This window comes from Oreochromis aureus, linkage group 3 (genome assembly GCF_013358895.1).
Source record: "Oreochromis aureus strain Israel breed Guangdong linkage group 3, ZZ_aureus, whole genome shotgun sequence".
NCBI lineage: Eukaryota > Metazoa > Chordata > Actinopteri > Cichliformes > Cichlidae > Oreochromis > Oreochromis aureus.
This window is the reverse complement of record NC_052944.1, coordinates 84,022,760-84,049,401: the sequence shown is the minus strand read 5'-3', so window position 1 is coordinate 84,049,401 and position 26,642 is coordinate 84,022,760. Positions and strand designations below refer to the sequence as shown.

At 39.6% G+C, this 26,642-nt stretch overlaps 1 protein-coding gene and 1 long non-coding RNA gene across 2 annotated transcripts in view; one reads left to right on the top strand and one right to left on the bottom strand.

Annotated features, from left to right (window-relative positions):
• Positions 1–26,642, top strand: part of LOC116335110 (neural cell adhesion molecule 2-like) — a 660,945-nt gene that overhangs the window by 373,694 nt on the left and 260,609 nt on the right. The gene's annotated exons all lie outside the window — the stretch shown is intronic.
• LOC120438369 lies at positions 1,881–26,514 on the bottom strand. Its single transcript, XR_005611847.1, has 4 exons — positions 26,374–26,514; positions 26,101–26,208; positions 9,208–9,306; positions 1,881–2,367 (listed from the first exon to the last, which is right to left on the bottom strand). It is a non-coding gene; the product is annotated as an uncharacterized LOC120438369 (long non-coding RNA).

The following is a 26,642-nucleotide window of genomic DNA, read 5'->3' as shown; positions in this document are numbered from 1 at the left end:
CAGAGCCTTCACGTTACACACTATGAAAGGCAGCAACAAGTTTAATATTCAGAAACCTAAAGTATGTATCAGCAGCAGAATGGAGCTAAAAATAAATGTTTGTTTCAGTTCTATGAAGCTTTGAGTATTTTGGATTAGTAGCACTGCTGTGTTTGTTGCATCATATTGCTGTAATTGTTTATATGCTTTATATATTCTGAGGTAAGTTGATCTATAGTGTTACATCATATTCTATAAGGATGTTATGTGTTTGTAGACTTTCTGCCCAGTTTGACCCATTTAGCAGAAGTCAGCCTGTTTAAGGCTCTGATATCTATTCTGTATGACTTAAAGCAGTTATCACATGGTCTGATTTTCTCACCCAATAAAGGAATATTTCATATATCAGTCTGATCTTCATTCTATCAGCAACAGTTTTCACAGCTCGGACATTTGCTTTTTACACATATATGTAAGCATTGAGCCAAATTTAGTAATGCCAACATATTAGATGAGCAATATTTGTCTCTTATGTATAATACATGATACATAATACAATACAATACATAATAATACTTCTATACTTCACTCAAAGATACTTGTGTTTGAGTGAAGATTTAAGGTGATTGGAAATATAAATAACTGCAACTTGAATCTTTGACCCAGAGTTCAAGCTCACTGCTGTAATATATATATATATATATATATATATATGTGTGTGTGTACATATATATATATGTATATATATATACATGTGTGTGTGTACATATATATATATATATATCATAATAATCTGACAATACTATAATATTGTCCATATTATATTAACATTACCACAGTGAGATGACTTTAGTCTCATGAACAACATTAGCTAATTATTATTTACTAACTAATCTTAAAATGACTGTTCAGTACAGAAATGAAGCCCAACAATCATGTTTTACAGTCCTGTGGTCTCAACTAATCAAAGTGATGTCATGACAAAAATGAATGAACAACAAAACATTTTTTCTCCTTCATTTCTGTCACACAAAGCTGTATGTAACGTTTCTCGCGGTTAGTATCATGGTTGCTAGGCAACCTGAGCAACACGACGAAGGCTAGACCCATTTCACAAGCCTCATAAGTGACACAGCACTGCCACCATGAGTTCAAACTGGAGCATTGCAGGTAATAATTCTCAACCTGACCACTGTTGGAACATCAGACCTCCTCACACTTTGGACTCATTGTTATTCTGAATGTTTCTAGTTTCACTTAGATTCTATCATTTTCTATTTGGCCATGAAAATCTAAAAATCTCATAAATCTGGTTTTTAACACACACTTCTTTGGTTACACTGAGCACAGATGTTCCTGTGTACTATGCTGGCCACTTGTTATGGCTGTTATGGCCCTGTCTGCTAGCAAGCAGCGCATACATCGATCAAGTCAATGAACTGATTTCCATCAATCTTTTAAAGAACACTGCTCACCTGTCTTTGCCCCGGGTTTACCTCCTCCTTGTTCATATAATTTAATAAAACACAACTGCAACATTTCCTTGTTAGTTAAATTAAAAAAAATAAAAGAAATAGTTTATTAATTTATTAAATAATAATAATAAATAATTGATTAACTAATAGTTTATTCCCTGTACACAAAGTCATTATATGGTTTTCATTTCCCTGACGGACAACAAAATATATTATTTTTTAAAAAAGAGTTTAAACATAGTTAAAATTATCATATAAAATTAAAAGATGAGCCAATGTCCATGCTAACTACTACAGCAGAATTATGTTTATTTTTTCAAGAAAAACTGAACAATTAATAAAACTGAAGTGTTCACCATGTCAGTGGCTGCTGGTTGGTTTTGAGGAAACAAAGAGCTAAAAGTCTTCAGTCTCAAACACAAACATCCTGCACTGGAGCTTCTCTGTGTGTTTTAAAGGCATTAAATGATGCTCCGGCTGTTTTTAGGTTGAGGTTGTGGTTTAGTCTTTATTCTTTGTTTTCGTCAGTGAAGAGAGGTGTGTGTCGTTTAGCCACAACCAAACCGGAACAATTCAAATTTTCCATCAGATGCCTTTTTGAAACCCACAGAACCACAGGAGGAAAACATGAGAGCAAAAGTTTATTAATCCTGCAGAGAAATTGCGCACTGCTGTGGGAACAAAAGCCAACAAACATCAAGTCAATGAACTGACTCCCAGTAAGTAGTTCTGGGTCATCAGAGTCTAATTCAGGGATAAAAAGACATAAAACATATAAAAATCTGTAACATGTGGATGTCCTCTGTTCTGAGGTGCTGGGGGGACCAGTTAGAGACCAGCAGCTGGGCGTCAGTGGTTGGACTGGTGGACTACTTCAGTGAAGAGTAGACGACGTCTGGCTCTGGTTTAAAGTCTGAACACAAACACACACAGTTCAAACAACAGGAAACATGATTACAAGCTTTGTAGTTCAATCAAAACCTCCAATCTGCAATCTGGCAGAAGGTTCTGCACCCTCCGGCCGAGGACAGAGAGACTCAAGAGGAGCTTCTATCCCCAAGCCATCCCCCCAGATGAATTCTACAAGCAGAATTCACCTGCTTGCTGCATACAATGCTACTACTGCACATTCACTTAATGTATATAATATATAATGTTCTTCTTCTCTCCCCTTTTGCCCAGTCGAGGAGCGTGTCAGGTTACATTTCACTGCATGTTGTACTTGTATAACTATGCATGTGACGAATAAAGAATCTTGAATCTCCACCTCTCTGCATCACACACAGTCCCAGTTCAGACTTTACTGGGAACCCAGAGCCCAGAGCTTCCACACTGCTCACACTTTAACTTCTTTTTAAGACATCCATGAGAAAGGTAGAAATGTACCGTATTTTTATCACCATGAAGTGCACTGAAAATCCTTTAATTTTCTCAAAAACCTACCTCCTCTCTTTTGGATTGTAAACAGACAATCAGACAAAAAGTATTTAGGTAAATTTCTGCATGGCTTCTCAAAATAAGCTGATTGTTAGGAGGTCCGGTTGGAGGCCCTCACTAAGTTTTTGTGGGATTAGTTGGTTTGGTTTGTCCTTCACTGCTTTACCTTATTGTTAACTTAGTGACATTTTTGCAAGACTGACTTACATTATATGGGCTTTAACAAACATGTTTGGACAGTACAGAAATATTTTGTGTCTTCTAGAACAATTTAGCAACACATATGTCCAAATGTTCAGAACAATGACTGTAGAAAAGATGCAAGACCTGGCTGCACTTTCTCCCACTGTACAAAAACGAAGCCAAAATTTCCAGCTTATAGGAGCTGCCAGGTTGCACTTTTGGAGCCAGAGTCTGCGCAGTAGTGACTTGACCTTGAGCGACTGCGTCACGCTCCCGCCCACACACCCTCTGGACATAACCATGAACACGCCCCCCTACACTTTTTACATTGACGTATTTGCTGATGGGTTTACCGCCTGACGGCTCATTCAATAAAGGTAAATACAACCACATTACTGTTATTAAAAACACATCTTAACATCTTATATGTCTACAACATCTAAAATCACTCTGTTATTAATTCGTTTGCTAGATTAGCCGCTAGCATACGCACTTTGTTGGAGGCTTGTTGCTAGCTAGTTAGCGATGCTACACACCTAATACTCTAATAGTCTGTGTTATTGAAGGATTCAGCACCCCTTAGTTTTAGCATTACAGCATTACATTCAAAAATGTAATGCTGTCCTTTGAGATTTTAACATTTAAGACTGAGGATGATATAAAACTGAAGATTTAAACAGTTTTATATCCATTACACTCACAGAGGACACTACAGCCTGCTAACATGGAAACTTTAAATAGAAACAGCGGCAGAAGGTTTTATAGTAGTGTAATTTGTTCTTTTTATTTCATAATAGAGTAATTATCATCATAATTATCAACAGCTACAGTCACCCTGGAGAGAAACTAGTGAGGGAGACCATCAGGACCAAGCTGGGTTTCCTGGGTCCAGAGGTTTGGAGAAACTTCTTCCTTTTCTTTCATCACAGCTGTCCTGTGCCAGAAGTTCTGTTGACCCGCTGCAAGAGGCATCATTTCAGAAACACCAGGAAGACTGAAGCTCATCACATTGATCAAGCAGGACTCATGATCTTCACCAGCAGCTCCCTCACAGGGAAATCTTCAGCACTCCACAGTAGGCCCGCCCCAGGAGATGGATAAACCCAGCATTTCATGAACACTGTGCATCACACCATGGAGGTCTCCGATGATGACTCAAACTACATTATTGATATTTAAGACTGCCTTCACAAAGGACCCATCCCAACGTGTAGCTACACTCAACCATCAGTGGCTCAAGATAGCTGGTGTGCCTGACCCACGCTTTAAGGATTTAAAGTGTCTTGCAAAGGAAGAGCGAGCCTCCTCCTCTCTTCCTTGTCTTCAGACTCTGATTCAGATGAGGAAGCCCTGTGTAACGAGGCACTCGTTTGTACAGAGCAGAATCCACCATCAGTGAGACAGTATGCCCGCTGCAGTGGTGGTCCAGTCGAGCAGGGGCCCAGCCACAGCTGTATGTCCTGGCTTGCAAGTATTTGATTAGTCCTGCCACTTCTGTCCCATGTGAGAGACAGTTCTCACTTGCATGTCACACAGTAACCAAAAAGAGAGCTCGGAAAATGTGAACGGGTTAGTTTGTCTAAGTAACTGGCTGAAAGAGACAGACAGTAAATAAGCATAGAGGTATTGTGATTCCAGTGTGTTTGGTTTTTTTTTTTCACTAAAATGTTTGATGATCACACTGGTTTAGCCAACATTATTTTGTACATTAGGCTAAGGTTACTCTGAGTTTAAAGGTGAAGCTGGTCAAATAACCTTTTATGTTTCTGCCTTATTTTTTTAAGAAGAAAAACTGCACTTTATGATGAAATTTTTATTATTATTATTATTCAAAGGCAATACCATTTTGAAAATGTACCTAAAGTACTTAAAATAACTCTCTTTTTAAGTCTGCCCAATTTTGGCCAGGGATATTATTTTTCTGTTTTGAATTGAAATGCAGTTTAAATACTTTTTTTTTAACCATAAATTAAAAGAGCTTGAGTTTACAATATTCATGTACATTGCCCACTAAAACCCTTTAAAATCAAAAAACAGTTGCCCTTTGGGGCATATTTTCTTGTCAATTAAATGCGATTAATCAAAATTAATTAGTTACAAAGCCTCTAATGAATTAGATTTTTTTTTAATCAAGTCCCACCCCTAATTTATTTGATTAAGTTAAGCTGGCACAAGACAAACATCATGCTATCTTAGCATGATGGCTGTAAACAGGGTGAGCAGCTAGCTTGTCTCTATCCAATGTTAAAGTTAAAGAGCAGCTGTACCTCTGGTCCTCTTTGGTCTGATGGTTATTTGTCCATAACTGATGTCTTCAGTTCTCACTGCAGAGTAAACAGCAGCTGGATCTCTGTCTGTACTGCATTTAGAACATTTTCAACATCGTCATTTACAGTGTGAAGTTTTTTATTAGTGTGTGCATACATATTGAACTTTACAGGACAGCCTAATTTTTTTCTTTGATTATAACTAACCAATACTATGATTTATCTGTCCCAAAGTTCAGATGTTGAGGCATTTTGATGACAAGAAAAAATTCCACAGCAGTCATTCCATGTGTTTAACCTTTGGACCATAATGTTTTTATGGAAATCGGAGATGGTCAAGCAGAAGAACCTATGATGTGATGAGATGGCCCCAGAGGAATGGAAAAACATTTACCGGTAATTAGTTTTTTCTAATGTAGCATTGCAAAGACATTAAATGGTGCCTTTTATAAACTGCAGCAGCTTTTCACAGTTTCTCCCCCCTCATCTTAACACCCCAGCTGTGAAACAGTGGCCGCATACAAAGAACTCGGAGGGGTTTCTGTGTAAAAGAGAAGTGGACGACCACAAAGCTACCATCTTCAGTTAAAATAGACTGACACTCTTCACCACAGAGCACAAAACAAACATGTTCTAACAACATGAACACTATTATTAGCCAAACCCGAAGCGTGGTGAGAAATCTCACCTATGTCAGACTGACTGCAGTCAACAACAGGATGTTGCTGCTGTGGTTTTACACACAAAACAAAGTTAATAATTGTAAAAAAAAATACTTGGGTCTAATCTGGGCTGTTTTTGATGTTTGTTGCTCAGTGACAGCAATGCTAAAGTTGCAACACACTTGACATCCAATTCATGTAAGCTGAACTTTTGGACCAAATAAAATCTAGATATTTTATTCCACCTAAAATACATCTCTAAGCTCTGACATATTCCTGCTCATATGTTTCTTGATCACAATGTGAACACACACTCTGCCACAAACACAAATATGGATCAATCCATGGCTGAAAAAAAAAGTCTCCAACAATCACCATTTCCTCTTTGTTTGAGAAAACCTTCACAGAGCTGTTTTAGCAGTTAATTTAATCACATACTTATGGTTGTGAGGTATGCTTAAAGTTTGATGTGTTCTGTAGTTAGGGGAAATTGGCTGTGCTTGTGTTCACAAGTTGACTAACAACCATTTTCCTGACTTTCTTAAAGTAACCATCGCAACAATGTTTAGTAATCTTCATAGTCACTTCAGCCTTGTGCTAATTATCAACTGTTAGCCTATACTATCATGAATAGGATGACTATAATATTAGCATGTACAGTGGATATAAAAAGTACACACGTGCTAAAATGCCAAGTGTGTGATGTTAAAAAATAAAACTACAGTAAACCATTTGAAAACTTTTCATATTTTTAATGTGACCTTTAACCTCTACCATTCAAATGAAAAACAAACAAATCTGTTATTGGTTGCATGGTTCCTTTGTTGAAGCACCTTCTGATTTAATCACAGCATCTAGTCTTCTTGGCACGAGTCTATCAGCACATCTTGACTCTGCAATATTTACGCACTGTCAGATTATAAGGGAATCTCTTGTTCACAACAGTCTTCAGATCACTCCACAGATTTGGATTTGGGTCTGGGCTCCAGCAAACACTTTATTATCTTTTGGTGAAGCCATGTTGATTTGGATGTATGCTTGACAACACTGTCATGTTAAAAGGTGAGAGTCATCTTTAACTTTCTAGCAGATGGCTGATTGTTTTGGGCCAAAAGAGGCTTGTATTTTGAAGCGCTCATAATTGCCTCCACCTTGACTAAAGCTCCAGTTCCAGATAAAGAAAAGCAACCACAAAACATAATGCTGCCATCACCATGCTTCACCATTGATTTGAAGCTTGCATTAAATGTAACTTTTGGAATTGTGGATGAAGTTCAACCTTGGTCTCAACAGATAACAACACTGTGCCCCATGCTATGTCTAGTGCTGTGAACATTTTTGTACTGTTCTTTTAACTGATAACTTTCAACAATAAGATCCCGTTGATGATGCAACCCATGACTTTTACTATGGCAGGCGACAGAGTAACTGTCATGTCCTACTAGCACAGCTGACTTTTAAAATCTCTGTAATTGATTGACTTTAATTGTCTTTAATTCTTGGCAGGTGTGTACCCAAGAAGGCTTGATGGATGGTATGATTAAATTAAAAGGTGTTTCAACAACTCCTGCACAAGAACTCCTGCAGAAGTTCTCTGATGACTCTGCAATAGTCGGCCTCATCACTGATGGGGACGACAAGGAGTACAGAGGACTGACTCAGGAGTTTGTGGACTGGTGCCAGCTGAACTACCTCCAGATCAACGCCAGTAAAACCAAGGAACTGGTGGTAGACTTCCGCAGGCACAAGCATCCTCCACTGCAACCACTGAACATCCAAGGTATGGACATCGAGGCTGTGGACAGCTACAGGTACCTTGGTGTTCATCTGAACAACAAACTGGACTGGACTCATAACTCAGACGCCCTCTACAGGAAAGGGCAGAGCAGGCTGTACCTGCCGGAGACTCAGGTCGTTTGGAGTGGAGGGCCCACTCCTGAAGACCTTCTATGACTCTGTGGTGGCCTCAGCCATCTTTTTATGGTGTGGTCTGCTGGGGGCAGCATCTCTGCTGGGGACAGGAAGAGACTGAACAGGCTGATCCGAAGGGCCAGCTCTGTTCTAGGATGCCCTCTGGACCCAGTGGAGGTGGTGAGTGACAGGAGAATGGTGGCTAAGCTGTCATCCCTGTTGGACAACATCTCCCACCCCATGCATGAGACTGTGACAGCACTGAGCAGCTCCTTCAGTGGGAGACTGCGGCACCCACGGTGTGGGACGGAGAGATTTCGCAGGTCTTTCCTCCCACTGCTGTCAGACTCTACAATAAAGACTTTTGCAGCTGATCAAACACACAAACCCACACATGTGCAATAAGACTGCTATACGTGCAATTCTTCTTCTGACGAAGTTGTGTTTTTGTATTTTCCTACTCAGTTGTATATAGTATTTGTATTTCTATTTTATTCTATTGTATATATTATTCTATTCTATTTTATTCTATTGTACATAGTATTTTATTTTATTTTATTTTATTTTATTTTATTTTATTTTATTTTATTGCATTCCAGTGTTTTCTAATTTCTGCTACGTAACTTTGCACTTTTGCTGTAACAAAACAAATTTCCCACCTGTGGGACTAATAAAGGCCATCTTATCTTATCTTATCTTATCTTAACAAAGTATTAGTTTAAGGGTGTACACACTTATGCGACCAGCTTAATGTACATTTTCATCATATTCACATGATATATTTTTTGCAGTAAACGATTTTTTGTTTGACTTAATTCTTACAGGTTACATCTAAGATTGGAAGAGTTTTGAATTGGAGATAAAGTATCAGAATTTCAGGAGTGGGACCACGCCTCCAAACACACTCATTCTGGTTCTTGTCTATATAGGTTCCCCCAGCTCCACTAGCTGCTCATTCTCGTTTACGTGCCCCATCCTCCCTCCGCTTTTCAACTTCTATTTAGCATATGGGCATCTGCCAGGCCCAAACGCTGCCCCCGCCCTTTGAGGCCTTCCCCAAACTGCAGCTCAATTCACATCCAAGCCATTCTCCTTTATCTACCAAAACGCTGTCAGACCTAAAATAAGGACATGGGTCCAGCGAGTGAAATTATTTATTGTGGTCTCATTTTTTATCACAAAAACCTTTTCATTTTCATAGCACACGGTTCATATCCACTGTAGCTTAAAGTAAATCATTAATTCCTGCCTTTAGAAGTGAACCTTGATGGACACAAAGAAGGGCAGCTGTACCTCTCATCTTAGATTTTTTCTTCTTGTCTTTGATGATGATTTGTCCATATGTGACATCTTCAGTTCTCACTGCTGAGTAGACTGCAGCTGGATCACTGTCTGCACAATAAAATACACAAATGGTATCAGGAGGGTGAAGACATCTTTTATGATATTTAATCTCAGCTTAGCTTTTATTTTGTAGTTCTGTTCCAGGTCAACACACTTGGCTAAATTCTTTGCAATCGTCACTGCATGTCTTATGTTATTTTTCAAACCTTAAACTTGATGCGATTTAGTCAGTAATGATAGAGATCTACTGTTTGCCTATGTTGGTAGGGTTAGGGCAGCATCTCTGCTGGGTACAGGAGATCCGGAGGGCCAGCTCTGTTCTAGGATGGGCTAACCCTGGACCCAGTGGAGGTGGTGAGTGACATGAGAATGGTGGCTAAGCTGTCATCCCTGCTGTATGCTCCTTCAGTGGCAGGCTGCGGCACTCACGATGTAGGACGGAGAGATTCTACAGGTCTTTCCTTCCAACTGCTGTCAGACTCCACAACATAGTCTTTGGAGATGACCACACACATGCAAGCCAGACAGACAGACACGCACACACCACATACACAATTGTAACCGTATCCCTGATGTGCAATATAACCAAGTGCAATTTTCCTGATACATACCATTTTATTCTATTTTGTATAGTACTCTATTGTATTTTGTTCCTGTTGTATAGTATGTTATTATATTTGATCTTATCCTATTCTATTGTGTTTATCTGAACTTTTACTGTTCTTAAACTAGTACTTTCTGCCGTGAACAAACAATTTCCCACTTGTGGAACTAAAGGTTTATCTAATCTCTTAAATATACTGTGGTGAATATCTAAAAGTGAATATAGTGCGCGCGCACACACAGACACACACACACACATTGAATAGTGGGACCTTGAAACAGCCTTTTTTTTTCTCTACCTTGTCAATATCAACCAATGGTCTGGCCAATCACCAGGTGTAATAGGCTACGTTCACACTGCAGGCGAAAGCGCATCAAATCGTTGACGAGCACATATTTGAAGTTTACACAGCTACATTCTCACCTGAAAATATCTCAAAAGTTTATTTTGTGACCCAGAAAGAGTAATAGGAGTAATATTAAAACTAAGTAGCAGCCGCCATTGTTGGAAACTGAAACCGGCTGGGCCGCGCTATCAATTCTGGGATATGGTGGGCCACGAAGGATACACCCGACCCATCCTTGAAACCTGGGGAAAAGGAGGACGCATTTGTCGGCAGCATTTGGTGGAATCTACAAATGTGGACAGCCTTTAACGAGATCAACTGCACGCTCCACAGAGGCCCAGAGTTACTATTAATATCAAAATTGTAATGCTGTACTTTGACATTTTAACATTTAAGACTGTAAGTGTGCTCACAGTGTGCTCTTCATGCAGCTGAGTACATCAAGTGTTTAAAACGGAAACTGTGCAGGTCTGAGATCAGTAGCGGGGGGTCCGGCAAGATGGCTATCGGGGCAGGCAACTTCTTTTATGCCGTCGTGCACTAAATCCGGTGGACCCTTTTAGACCTCTACTTTTTAATACCAAGTAGGTTGCTGTTTTTGCCTATAGTTTTTAAGGACTAGATTCACCTCTTGAAACCTATTGAACGGACCCAATCTGCCATTTAAAGGAGAAGAAGATGATGTGGGAAAAAGCAGATGCTTCAGCTAAGCCAGCGGTAGCCTGCAAGAGCTCCGCACCCACTCATCACGAATATGCAATGGAGATTTCAACACCATCTGTCAAAAGAAAAACTCCACCTACGCCCAACAAAGCACCCACACCACCTAGCAAGGGTACTGTGTCCCAAAGTGTGGAAACCAACAACTCCATAATAGAATAGAATAGAATAGAATAGAATTCAACTTTATTGTCATTGCACATGTCACAGGTACAGGGCAACGAAATGCAGTTTGCATCCATCCAGAAGTGCTTTAGCCGCGATATAGATATATTACAATATATATTAGCAATAGTATAGATGTGTAAGTATATTACAGAAATGGGTCTATTATGGTATGTTATAATGTACACGGTGTGAAGTATGTTATGAATATTCTATAACTATAAGTATGTACAGGCTGTAGTGAGTACAAGCTATGTACAGGCTATGAACAGGATATAAATATGAAATAAAAACTATACAGAAATCTGAGATATACAGTTATACAGAAATGTGAACTATGCAAGTTATAAACAGTTGTAGGATTGAAAAATTATCATATGTACAGAATGATATTCACACAGAACTATACAGTAGTGCAGTTAGGATAATTGTGATAGTGATAAAGTGCTCGTGGTTGTGGGTGTGTGTATGTTCAGTCCATGAGTTTAACGTGGGTCAGATGTCAGGAGGCAGAGTTCAGGAGTCTGACAGCTGTGGGGAAGAAGCTGTTCCGGTACCTGGTGGTCTTAGTCCGGAGGCTCCTGTAGCGCCTCCCAGAGGGCAGGAGGGTGAAGAGTCCATGTGATGGGTGACTGGGGTCTCTGATGATTTTCCCAGCCCTTTTCAGACACCGCTTCCTGTAGATGTCCTTTATGGCAGGAAGTGGTGCTCCGGCGATGCGCTGGGCAGTTTTCACGACCCTCTGCAACGCCTTCCGGTCCGAGGCGGAGCAGTTCCCGTACCAGACTGTTATACAGTTGGTCAGGATGCTCTCGATGGTGCAGCGATAGAAGTTCACCAGGATGTCTGAGGACAGGTGGTTCTTCCTCAGAGTCCTCAAGAAGAAGAGGCGCTGGTGAGCCTTCTTAACCAGCTTGGAGCAGTTGGTTGTCCAGGTGAGATCCTCGGAGATGTGGACTCCCAGGAACTTGAAGCTGCTCACACGCCCACAGCCGCCCCTTAATGTGGATGGGTGGATGTGGGTCAGCATTCCTCCTGTAGTCCACGATGAGCTCCTTGGTCTTCTCGGTGTTAAGCAGCAGGTTGTTTGTGTCGCACCACTCAGCCAGATGATCCACCTCCTCCCTGTAGGCGGTCTCATCGTTGTCGCTGATGAGGCCAATCACCGTGGTGTCATCTGCAAACTTAATGATGGTGTTAGAACCATCAGCAGGTCTGCAGTCGTGGGTGAAGAGGGAGTAGAGGAAAGGGCTCATCACACAGCCTTGTGGTACCCCGGTGTTCATTGTGATTGTTGATGAGCAGCGGTTATCCAGTCGGACATGTTGAGGGCGGTTGGTCAGGAAGTCCAGTAACCATTTGCAGATGAGGGAACTGATGCCCAGGTCTGTCAGTTTCCTGATGAGTTGTGAGGGGTGGATTGTGTTGAATGCTGAACTGAAGTCTATAAACAGCATTCTGGCGTAGGTGTTGTTGTTGTCCAGGTGTGAGAGGACAGAGTGCAGTGCGAATAGAAGCCATTAACAAGCTAACAAACAAGATCGATGACTTCGGCGTGCAGCTAAGTAACAACATGATAATGGTGGCTAACACTGTCAAGCTAGCTGAAATGAACGCAGCCGATATAAAAGACTGTAAGGCTAAACTGTCTGGTTTGGAAAAAGACATTCCTGCTCTAAACAAAGAAAACGCTGAGCTGAAAGAGAGAATGTTAGAACTAGAACGATACATGCGTCGCTGGAACTTGAAAATCCAGGGCTGGAAAGAAAAAAATGATGAAGATACCCGCAAAGAAGTTATCGACATCTTGGCTAAGATCGCGCCACATTGGGCTTCCTCACTGGGCAACGCTGTGGACACCGTCCATCGTCTAGGGAAAAAAGAAGCGGGTAGACATCGACAAATAATAGTTCAGTTCACCATGAGGCACTACTGAGACGCTTTCTGGAAACTGACCAAGGATTCCCAGGTGTGCAAGGAGCTAGGCGTCTACTTCAAGCAAGATTTCTGCAAACTAGACCGGGAGGCAAGAGCTGCAGTTTGGCCCAAAATGGAGCGAGCCAGAGCTGAAGGGAAGAACGTCTACTACCGAGGGCACGCCGGTTACATCAACGGAGTTCGGGTATTCCCTGGGTGACTGTCGAACTATTCAAAATAACCAGTCAGCATATTACTCTATGAGTATAATGTGTTTTGCTAACAATTCTATTTAGGTCACGTTGTTTAACCAATTTTAAGAATGCCAAAAGTTTTAAATAGGCAGGTTCAATACTTACTGTTTATATTACCTATTTGGTACGTTATGTGGAATAAGGAATATTTTACTGCTACTTATACTTATTATCAGCATTATGATTGCATTAATTAACTTTGCATTAAGTCATGATCATTGCATTAAACCATATAATAATTACTTCATTGAAGCAGTTATTGAAGCTGCTGACATTACATTAAAGTCTGTATTACAGGTGTTATCATAATTACATAATATTCTTTACACATTGCAATTTGGTGCTTATTAATGAGTTTTGGCTCAGTCAATTAATTAAAAGGTTGAAAGCCCCGTTGGGTGTGAGTGTCCCGGCGAAACATGGAGTAAGTGGCTTGGAGCTATGGAAGGTTCAATGCATGCACGCCTACAAAACACATATAATACATTTAATCAAGAAACAGGCTTGAATGAAGGCCGGAACATATTCAGCTTCTTGTTGCATTTGAGTTTACCCAGTTACAGGTGACAGAAGAAGTGGCCAGATGACGACCATCCCCAAGGACCGTCTGGAGGGTGCAGCGAGTGGCCTTATATGGAAATTGTGATAGAAAACAGGAACTTCTATGTCTATTTTAGTTTATTAAAATGAATATTTACTGTAACTGACATATCATAATGTTTGTAAACGCATGAAGGGGCGTTAACCAACCCTGACGTTATAAAAGCAATCTGAAGTGTATTTTTGGGCGGAGTTCTACAACTGATGTTTGGCAGTTCGTACCTCCCCGCATGTGTATTCAATAAACTCTTCCGTTTGATTGCATCCTTCTGGGCCTTTGGTATTTTGTTTTGGATCTCAGTATTTCGAATCGGGACAGTTACTATAATGATTTTTCATAGAGGTCGTTTGCACTTTGTGAATTCAGTTTTAAGGGATAAAGTGCTCCCAATTTTATAGAGTTCTACTTTTATCTGGGTACTTGAAGTACAGTCAACCTTTTTATTTTGCTTTCTCACTTCCTTTTTATGTCATTCCTTAGTTCCAATGTTAACTGTGTGTTTTTAAATACTAGGGGCTTAAGAGACAGTGTTAAAAGAAAATCAATATTTTTGTTCAGTAAAAATGTAAATGCGAACCGTATACTGCTACAAGAAACACACTCTGTGGAGGCAGATAAAAATTTTTGGTCTAGTCAGTGGGGGGAAAGAATAATTCTTTGTCACAGTACTAACAAATCAGCTGGGGTAGCCTTACTATTTAAAAACTTTCGTAATAAAATTGAAACTCATAGGAAAGACAGTCTGGGCCATTGGCTAATTTGTGTGCTCAAAGTGGATAATAGCTTTTTGATCTTATGTAATGTTTATGGTTACAACAATGTAGCTCAGAACAAACTTTTATTAACTGAGATTACCAGTCACCCAAAAGAACTATCTCACAAATACTCCACAAACAATCTTATATTGGGTGGAGATTCCAATATGGTTTATGATGAATGGCTTGATAGATCACCCTCTAAATTCCATTCCCATCATATAAATTCATTTTTACACAACTTCTGTCTAAATCTCAACCTAATAGATCCTTGGAGATTAGCAAACCCACTTGTTCAGTCCTTTTCGTGGTTCAAGCCTGATGGTTCGGCTAAATCGCGTATCGACTTCTGGCTAATCTCAGACAGTTTAATGCAGAATAGTGTAGATGTGGGTGTCTCAGCTGCGCCTTTGACCGACCACTGTGTGATACATTTCAGTGTCACTCCTCAACTTAAAAACTCTCATAATAAAGGCTACTGGAAGTTTAACTCATCCCTGCTTACCAATGAAAATTTTAGTAACGAAATACTTCGACAGCTAGAACTTATTTCAACTAATGAAAACATAAGTTTTTACACAGAAAAGTGGGAATTCTTTAAATGTAAAGTACGTCAAATCTCAGTTAAACACAGTAAAATAATAGCTCATCAGAACAAGCAAAAAGAAACTGAAGTTATCAGAGAACTTAATCACATCTGCTCGAAACCCTTTTTTAATGATAATGACAAACAACGTAGAAGTATTCTACAGTCTTCTTTAGACTGTATATCTATACTAAAAAGGCTAAAGGAGCATATCTGAGGTCCCGAGCCAAGTGGATCGAGGATGGCAAAAAAAGTACAGCATATTTCTGTAGATTAGAAAAGATAAGACGAGAGAAACGCCATAAATAGTCTACAAATTGATAGTCGGCTATGCACTGACCCTCATTTAATATCTAAAGAAATCTTTACCTTTTACAGTAACTTGTACTCCTCTTCATTGTCATGGTCCTGGGTCGAGCGACCCAGTGTTTGGGTTTATGTATCTTTTATATTCTTTTGTGCCTTAGCTTAGTTCACCTTGCTTATTTCTAGATTGCAATTTAGCCTTGTTCCCTTATGTCATCTCCCCCTGCACTTAGTCTCCCTGGTTTCTGCGTCTACGTTTCTTGTCTATGCAGTTATGTTTAGTTCATGTCATATTTTATCTCCATGCCTAATCTCTATGTTTCCTGTTTTACTTTGAAAGTCTGTATTCTATGTCAGTGTATTTAGTTTCACTTCTCCTGTCCTGTTGTTAGGTTCATGTGTGTCAGCTGTGTTCCCATGTGTGGCCACTTCCCCTGATTATCCCTCATGTGTATTTAGTCTCTGTGTTTCATGCAGTCTGTGTCGCGTCGTCTGTGTTCCTACCCTCCATGTTGTATCAGTCAGCCTTTGTACTCATAGTTCTGGTTACCTGTATCTTCATAATTTATCCTAGTATTACTTTCCCAGTTTAGTTATAGTTTAGTTTTGTCACTGCGCTTCTGCCTTGTTTTCACCAGCCACAATAAAGGCTCGCTTTTGTTTAAAGTTCACTCCGTATCCTCACTTGTGTTCGCACCTGGGTCCATCACGCACACCACCGCACGGTCTGCCTCCGCAGATCGTGACATTCATACTGTGTGGCCAGAGGGGACAGACGCAGTGCTCCAGGACAGATTTAAAAACACAGACTGGAATATGTTCACCCACACAGACCTGGACCAGTACGCCTCATCTGTACTGGATTACATCTCCGAAACCACAGACAGTGTCACCACCCAGAAATGGATCACCATGTACCCCAACCAGAAGCCTTGGATGAACCGGGATGTTCGTCTCCTCCTGAAGGCCCGCAACACCGCCTTTAGGTCAGGAGATGCACACGCCTACAGTACAGCCAGGGCTAATCTAAAGAAGGGCATGAAAAAAGCCAAACACCATTACAAAAGAAGGTAGAAGAACACTTCTCCAACTCCAACCCCGACGCATGTGGCAAGGACTCCAGACCATTACAGACTACAGGACCACCAAACCCTCCCCACATCCTCTGATGCCTCCTTCCTCAATGAGCTCAACAACTTTTATGCTCGTTTTGAGGGAGGGAACCCCACAACCACAACCATAACAGACATGACGCCAGACCACCAACCTCTGACTCTCTCCCCCACCGATGTAGGAGCGGTGCTGAGCAGGATCAATGTCCACAAGGCTGCAGGTCCTGATGGTATCCCCAGGCGTGTTCTCAGAGCGTGTTCTGGGGAGCTTGCAGGAGTGCTCACAGACATATTCAACCTGTCCTTGGCCCATGCTGTGGGTACCGCCTGCTTCAAATCCACCTCCATCGTCCCGATACCCAAAAACTCCAACCCATCTAGCCTCAATGACTACCGCCCAGTAGCCCTCACCCCCATCATCACTAAGTGCTTAGAGCAGCTGGTCTTAGCACACTTCAAATCCTGTCTCCCCACCCTGGACCCCCACCAATTTGCATACCGCCAGAACAGGAGCACAGAGGATGCAGTCTCCATCGCACTGCACTCTGTCCTCTCACACCTGGATAACAACAACACCTACGCCAGAATGCTGTTTATAGACTTCAGTTCAGCGTTCAATACAATCCACCCTCACAACTCATCAGGAAACTGACAGACCTGGGCATCAGTTCCCTCATCTGCAAATAGTTACTGGACTTCCTGACCAACCGCCCCCAACATGTCCGACTGGATAACCGCTGCTCATCTACAATCACAATGAACACCGGTGTACCACAGGGCTGTGTGATGAGCCCTTTCCTCTACTCCTCTTCACCCACGACTGCAGACCTGCTGATGGTTCCAACACCATCATTAAGTTTGCAGATGACACCACGGTGATTGGCCTCATCAGTGACAACGATGAGACCGCCTACAGGGAGGAGGTGGATCGTCTGGCTGAGTGGTGCGACACAAACAACCTGCTGCTTAACACCGAGAAGACTAAGGAGCTCATCGTGGACTACAGGAGGAATGCTGACCCACATCCACCCATCCACATTAAGGGGATGGCTGTGGAGCGTGTGAGCAGCTTCAAGTTCCTGGGAGTCCACATCTCCGAGGATCTCATCTGGACGACCAACTGCTCCAAGCTGGTCAAGAAGGCTCACCAGCGCCTCTTCTTCTTGAGGACTCTGAGGAAGAACCACCTGTCCTCAGACATCCTGTGAACTTCTATCGCTGCACCATCGAGAGCATCCTGACCAACTGTATAACAGTCTGGTACGGAACTGCTCTGCCTCGGACGGAAGGCGTTGAAGAGGGTCGTGAAAACTGCCCAGCGCATCGCGGAGCACCACTTCCTGCCATAAAGGAGATCTACAGGAAGTGGTGTCTGAAAAGGGCTGGGAAAATCATCAGAGACCCCAGTCACCCATCACATAGACTCTTCACCCTCCTGCCCTCTGGGAGGCGCTACAGGAGCCTCCGGACTAAGACCACCAGGTACTGGAACAGCTTCTTCCCCACAGCTGTCAGACTCCTGAACTCTGCCTCCTGACATCTGACCCACGTTAAACTCATGGACTGAACATACACACACCCACAACCACTAGCACTTTATCACTACTGTATAGTTCTGTGTAGATAATCATTCTGTACATATGATAATTTTTAATCCCACAACTGTTTATAACTTACATAGTTCACATTCTGTATAACTGTATATCTCAGATTTCTGTATAGTTTTTATTTCATATTTATATCCTGTTCATAGCCTGTACATAGCTTGTACTCACTACAGCCTGTACATACTTATAGTTATAGAATATTCATAACATACTTCACACTGTGTACATTATAACATACCATAATAGACCCCATTCTGTAATATACTTACACATCTATATTATTGCTAATATATATTGTAATATATCTATATCACAACTAAAGCACTTCTGGATGGATGCAAACTGCATTTCGTTGCCCTGTACCTGTGACATGTGCAATGACAATAAAGCTGAATTCTATTCTATTCTAATTCTATTCTATTCTATACTCTAGACCATTGGCTGAGACATTTTTTCAATCTATCAAACACCTGATTCCTAAAATTGATGAAAATTTTAAAAAGACCTGTGAGGGCAAAATTACTACTGAACAGTTAGATAGAGCATTAAGTGCTTTACCCAAAGATAAAGCACCAGGTTGTGATGGTTTGACCAGTAACTTTTACAAACATTTTTGGGTTCATATTAGAACCCTTGTGTTTGGAATGCTTACAGAAATATTAGAAAATGGGTCTCTCACACACACTATGAAACAAGGGGTAATTACACTCATACCAAAACCTGGGAAAGATCCGACTCTTCTTGATAATTTAAGGCCAATTACTCTATTAAATAATGATTATAAACTTCTAACACATATTTTTGCAAACAGTTTAAAATCAGGCATAACTCAAATTATTTCTGACACTCAGTCTGGATTTATAAAAGGCCGCTCAATTCATAATAATATCTGCCTTATTTTGGACTTGATTGACTACAACTACCTAATTGAAAACCAAGGTTTTGTTCTATTTTAAGATTTTTACAAAGCCTTCGACATGATAGAGCATGAATTTATGTTTCAAGCCCTTGATTTGTTCGGTTTTGGAGGTAACTTCATTAATGTAATCAAATTACTGTATAGAGATACTAACAGTTCAGTGTGTCTTCCACATGGCACCTCACAAAGATTTAGGATTTGCAGAGGAATAAAACAAGGATGTCCAATCTCGCCATTGTTGTTTATCGCAGCAACAGAAATGCTTTCCATACTGATTAAAAATGCTGAGTTTGGTAAGATATCTATCCTGGGTAAAGAGCTCTCCATCAGCCAGTTAGCCGATGATACAACTATTTTCCTAAATAACCTGAATGAAATCCCCAAAATCCTGCAGATTATTGAAACTTTCTCGAAAGCTTCAGGGTTAAAGCTGAATTTAAACAAATGTGAGATCTTACCCTTAAATGATTGTACTATTTCTAACACTTTTAATATTCCTGTTGAATCCACTGTGAAATATTTGGGTGTGTATATAACCAAGAATAAGACTGATTTAGATAACCTTAATATTTGGGAGAAAATTCAAATCTGTAGAACTCATTTAAATAACTGGGCTCAGAGAGACTTATCGATTCTAGGTAGAATTTTTCTCACCAAAATGGAAAGTATCTCCAGGCTACCCTGCATATGCGGTAGGAGTGCCTAAATTAGCAGTCAAATCTATTAACCAGCTAAACTTTGATTTTACATGGAAATGTAAAACCCACTATATTGGGCAAGGTAATTTAGTCAAACATTTTGAAGATGGAGGTTTGCAAGCTATTGATTTTGACAGCTTAAATGGCACCCTAAAAATAAATTGGCTTAGGTCATTTTTAAGAAGTCAAAATAGCCTTTGGTTTCACATTCCAAGCAAAATATTCTCAGATCTAGGCGGAATTAATCTTTTACTTAGATGTGATTTTGACATAAAAAAAAAAACTCCCCATAAAGCTCTCTTCCTTTCACCAGCAAGTTTTATTATACTGGAAATTAATATACAAAGATAACTATAGCCCACACAACACTCCCCTATGGAACTGTCATTACATAAAAGTTGGAAACAAATCAATCTTCATGAAAAAATGGTACGATAAGGGCATCTGGTCAGTGATCCATTTGTTAAATGATAGAGGTAAAATTTTATTAGAAGATTTCACCGCCAATTATAATCTGCAAATAAATAACAAAGAATTTAAAAAAAATTACTAAGGCTATCCCTCAAAACATTCTATGTACAGCATATAATCTTTTTCAAAACCCTGACTATAGATCCTCTGACCTCCCTGAACTCTTGGTAAATGGGCATAACATAACAGCTAACAGTCTAAAAAAACTCCCAAATTAGGGAATTATTTACTAATGTTTTTTTCCCTTATAGATCCAATCCAAATTCCACCTCACATCTGTTCTCCGGTGATCAAAAAAAAGAGATCAGAAAAAATTACCTAAAACTTCCCATTCCTCCCAAAGCTAAGGAGGTCCACTACAAAATCCTCTCTGGTGTTTACCCTTCCAAAGAATTTCTCAGACGTCGCTTTGCTATTGATAATAATTCTTGCTCTTTCTGTAATGGGGATATTGAATCAACAGAACATTTATTTTATGATTGTATATTCTGTAAAGCCCTGTAGAACGATGTGCACTACTGGCTCTTCCCAAAGATTCCAAACTTACTTGAATTTTCTAAAAATGATATTATGTTTGGTTCTCTAAGAAAAGAAAAGAAGCTTGAAAATGTTTTAAATGTAATAATTATTATGGGCAAATTCTTCATTCACAAATGTCGTTTTCTGAAAACAAAGTCGTCCTTTTTTACTTTTCACAAAGAACTCTGCCTCTTCCTCTCATCTGTAAACTTTATGGACAAAAAACAAGCTCTGGATCTGAATCATATGATTATTGAACTAGATCTGCTAGAAAACCCCTAAGGTATAACGTCTTTTAATTATCCTTTTTTGTTTGTTTGTTTTTGTTTTTTGTTTGCTTTGATTCTGTTTGGGGTTTGTTTTTATTTATTTATTTGTTGTTGTTTGTACTTCCTGTTCATTATCTATCTTCTATATGTTGGAATTAAGCCTGTTCTGATACTATTTCATGTTGGGAAAATAGAATCTTTGTAGAAATTGCTATAATTGTTGTACATTATATTTCTGTGCAATTAAAAAAAAATACTACTAACTCTTCCGCAATGATGTGTTTTCCTCTGATTGGGAGAAAAGAAAGGGGGGTGTACGGAATGATTCGATTATCTGTTCGAGATTGTCATTGTTCTAAATGAAGTTTTTTTTTTTTTTTTAAAAAGGTCTGAGATAAGTAGCTCTCTGAAACACAAAACTGTATGGAACGCCAGGACTGCCATAATGAATTACTTAAATACACCATTAAATAATTAATTAAATGTGGCGATAATTAATTAAAATTGGAATTAATTAATTAAATAAATAGTTATGACACATGTAATTAATTAATTATTGACACATTTAATTAATTATTTATGTATTTCACATTTTAATTAATTATTGACACATTTAATTAATTAATTATTGACACATTTAATTAATTATTTATGTATTTCACATTTTAATTAATTATTGACACATTTAATTAATTAATTATTGACACATTTAATTAATTATTTATGTTTTTCACATTTTAATTAATTATTGACACATTTAATTAATTAATTATTGACACATTTAATTAATTATTTATGTATTTCACATTTTAATTAATTATTGACACATTTAATTAATTAATTATTGACACATTTAATTAATTATTTATGTATTTCACATTTTAATTAATTATTGACACATTTAATTAATTATTTCATGATATATTTATTTATTTCATTTTGGCAGTCCTGGCGCCTGGCTCTCACCATGAATTAATTTTATCTGTCAGCTTCACCCATCAAACTCAGGGGGCGGGGTTAACGCTGATCGAGTCAAAACCATTGCTTTGGCCTGGTGGCCATTGTTTATAGCCCACAACAACCGGCAGAACTGAACTTTGAAAAACCCTGTTTGTGTGTCACCAAATACCGTTTTAATATTTTTTTTAGCCGAGAATGTAATGGTTTAATCTACATATGTCTGGTCGGTTTGTCAAGATACAGCCTCTTTGCAAAAGTGCTTCGATGATTTCGGAGATGTCTGCCCAGTGTCACGGCAAAGCGTGGGATAGACCCGCTCGCCTCGCAAGCAATCGAGCTGTTGTTACCGCCGACAAAGCGCAGGCCCGGTACACAGCTGTAATAAACCCCGCTGACACTGACTTATTTTACTGAGGTTATATTTATCGGGGTGTTATTTCCTGATGTTCGTATGTGTCCTACATGTTTCAGTCGCCAATTCTGAATTATAACTAACATTAAAAACATGTTTAAGGAGGAGAGAGAGCAAATAAATTCGATTAACAACTGATCTTTGGGTTTTTGTTCAGTAATCAGCGTGACCTGCGTATAAACGCATAAAAGAGAAAACGTTGGTGTTTCCGTCATGTAGTAACTGCTGGCTTTAACCGTACAAAGGTTGTTCGACACTATGAAACACATACAGACTTAATGATGTTCGGCTAATATTTTTATCGTGAATATTAATCATGAGGGTGACCTGTACACCACGGAGCGAGGTCAGCATCTCCACGATATCTTCAGATCTCTGAGTTAACCCAGAGTTTCACAGCTGACTATCAAACTGTCATACGAATATGTCACGGGTCATATCAATATGATTTTACAGAAAAGCATCCTTAATACTGCCAACTATTCCAGAGACGTGGAAATCTACAGCATAAAGAACACAAAAATATAGCAGTCTAACGCAACACTGTAACAGAGATGAACCGTCAGTTTGTCGCAGATCAAAGTGGAAAGAAAGTGATTGGTTGAACAGGTGTTCGTGATCTGTGTTTTCTGCATTTTCATCAGTGTAAGAGACTCAGCAGCAGATTAGAATAACAGTTATACATTTAATAAATTACCAAATGAATCCACGATCGAACCTGTTCCGACAATTTGAGTTTGTATTCCCTCAGCTGCAGACTCGCTGCTGTTTAAATGTTTGAGAGGAAGATTAGATATAAAACAAACGTCAAACAGACTCAGTCTGCGTTCACATTTGATATGAGGCCAGCACGGATATTGGCTGTGTCCTGTTTTAAGATCATACATGTAAAATTGTTGTCTGACCTCCGTCGATCCAGAGTCCGTGGTTACCATGGTTACTGCATAAGCAGCTATAATGTAAACATTACGCAGCATAGGTGTTTATGTTTTTCATTGCAAAAGAACTGTCTGAATGGTTAACTGACGTTAACTTGGATAAATTATAATTAAGGAGTATCACAGATAACGCCCATGTGAGCTGTGTGACTGTTCACCACTACACTGAAATCAGTAGGCTATTACTGAAATACACGTGCTATATCATAAACTATGATATAAATAGGGAGGTCCTACTAACATGTTTAGTTTTAAAGGACACCTTCCTGCCTTTAGTCTCATTCATGAGCAGTATTAGTTTTCTTCTGACATCCAGAAGTCTGCACGATGTGTTTCATAGTTTGTAACAAACCTTTGACAGTTAAACATAACATGACCGAAAAAGAAAAGAGAGAGAGAGAGAGAGAGAGAGAGAGAGAGAAATCACACAAATTATATGTTAACCTCATTTATTTTTAGTTAAGTAAACTCTAAAAATTCTAGCAGATAGCTGGTGCTTAGAATACAGTTGAATAACTATTAAAAACAGATGATATAATATTTCTGTCCAGGTTGCAGTCTTCATGATGAACATGCTGTTGCAAACTCTGCTCCTCTCGTGGAAATGCGCCTTCTCTTTCCTCTTTGTATAAAAACATTTTAAAAGTCAGTTTAATCTCAAAATTCACTGTTAAATCCAAAACACACCAGATAAAGAAAAGCGAATAGTTCAGTCTAACACGGTGAACCATTAAAGGTCTGTAAAACTATGCAGTTATGAAACGTAACTTTAACCTCAGCCAAACCGATTTGCTCAGTTGTAAATAAAACAGCGAAGTAAACGTGACCCGACAGACAAAACCTGAGTGAATTAAGTCCAGCGTTTAACCACTGAGAGCTAAAACTCAGGTGAGGTTTCAAAGCTGTGTGCGGTGATTGGACATCAGCCGCCGATAAAGTGGGTTTGCCTATAAATAGCCTATAGCTCCAGCAGCTCTGTGCTCGGGAAAATACTATACTTTACTTATCTTGTGCAGAAAAATGCGCTGACATTGCGTTATATCGAGCACCGACTGCCCAGTTAAACTGTGACGATCACCAGGTAACGTGGGCGTGTTTCTTGAATTAGCAGCAGGTGTTAAACAGCTGACAGGTGAGGAGGAGGATGCATGCAGGTAAACTGAGGGCCTGCTGAGCTGATCGCTGGTTTCGTGAGAAAAATGTCAGCTCGTTCTTTATGTTACAGAAGCACAGAGACACAAGACCAGGCGGAAAGAGACGATCGTTCGGTGAAAATGATAATATGCGAATGCAACATGTGGAACACGGAAAGTGGAATATGTAAACAAACCGGTTAACGTAACCCCCTCGGTGCACTCTGCATGCTGACTGTTAGCAGAGCTACTGAAATCTCTGAAAACATCTGAGCACTTTTGCAAACATGTTCTATGTTGACAACCTGACCAGACATGTGAAGATTACGGTGCGACATTCGCGTGTAGTTGGTGACAGAAAAACGGGGTATTTTAAAACTACACCACCACCATTGCTGCCTGTGATTTGAAATGCATTCTGGGACACCTGACTGCCTCAAGTCTACAGAAGCAATCGATTATCTAGGATCGACCTGTTTTGACTTACTTTGCACGGCAACCAATCAAATGTTAGAGAAGCTGCATGGGCAGCGTTAACCCCGCCCCCCGGCTTTGATGGGTGAGGCTGACAGATAAAATTAATTCATGGTGAGAGCCAGGCGCCAGGACTGCCAAAATGAAATAAATAAATATATCATTAAATAATTAATTAAATGTGTCATTAATTAATTAAAATGTGAAATACATAAATAATTAATTAAATGTGGCAATAATTAATTAATTACATGTGTCATAACTATGTATTTAATTAATTAATTCCAATTTTAATTAATTATTGCCACATTTAATTAATTATTTAATGGTGTATTTAAGTAATTCATTATGGCAGTCCTGGCGTTCCATAAAAAACTGAGGTCCTGTTAATGCTGATATATAGGCATTATTCTGCATTAATATATTAAATATCTGATTATAATCAGCTCTGCACAGGAGCTGAAGCAGAGTGCAGCCTGTTGCTTTTACACACTAATAAAAGTACAGTAACGGTAATTAGTGACTGAGCAGCCCGGGGCGTTTCTCTTGATTTTCTTTAGTAAATTCATTCACCTGCACAGATTAGCTAAACGAACTTTACAAAATAAGTTTACCCGACAGCCGAGTGCTCATCTTAGCTCGGTAGTTACGGAGTAGCTTACAAACACGTTTAACTTACCGAAAAAGTGCAGCGGGGCATCGGGTCCTTCTGTCGGGAAGAGGCTGTCAGGTTAAAACAGTCGGTCGTGTTTTCGTAACGTAAACGCTGGCCCTCCTCTCGGAGCCTCCGCTCCGTCTGCTATTCCCGAACAGAGATACGCAAGTTTCTCCGTGACTGCAGCTGCCAGTCAAAGCTGCTATGATGATGTTTCACCCCAATTTAACATCGCCGCGGTAGGAATTAGAATCAAACTTATGGCTTCATTTTTGGAGAGCTGTCCAAATCAGGATAGAATAATTATTTTTTAGTAGCAGTATTGACTCTAAGAAGACGTGTATATACAGATTTGAGCATAATGTTTTTGAACCCCTCCCTCTCCCCATCCAATCGCCTCAAAAAAAAAGAAAAAATCTACCTCTGATTCGACTGCTTCGCTCTTGTTGATGATGATGTGATATTCTGATGTCACTGTACATGATGTCATCTTCAATGACACTATTGTCACATCTACCTTTTTCTTGATCTGTCGAAATAAATCAAAGTAAACATTTAAGAATCTAAATGGACGATGAAATTATTGAAATATTCATCTTCCAAATGTGTGTAAATGCTAAAATATCCGGAGACCAAAAACACAAATCATCGCAATGAACAGTGTTTATTTAAAATTCAGAACTCCGAGTCTCACCTTCAGGTTTCCTTTGAACACATCGTCTCACCAGCAGAACCAGTAACACCAGTAGAACCACAACACAGACTGATCCAACACATGACAACACAGAGAGAACAGGAGGAGAGAGTGATGTAGAAAGAGTGGTCGGGGTGGAACCAGGAGGAGGTGTGGATGTAGGTGGAGGTGTGGTGGTGTGTTTGTCTAAAATAAAGCAAACACAGTCATTAAGTTGTCGTCACATTGTGAATGTTGAAAGCTGCAGAAACACAGACAGGTGAGTGTGT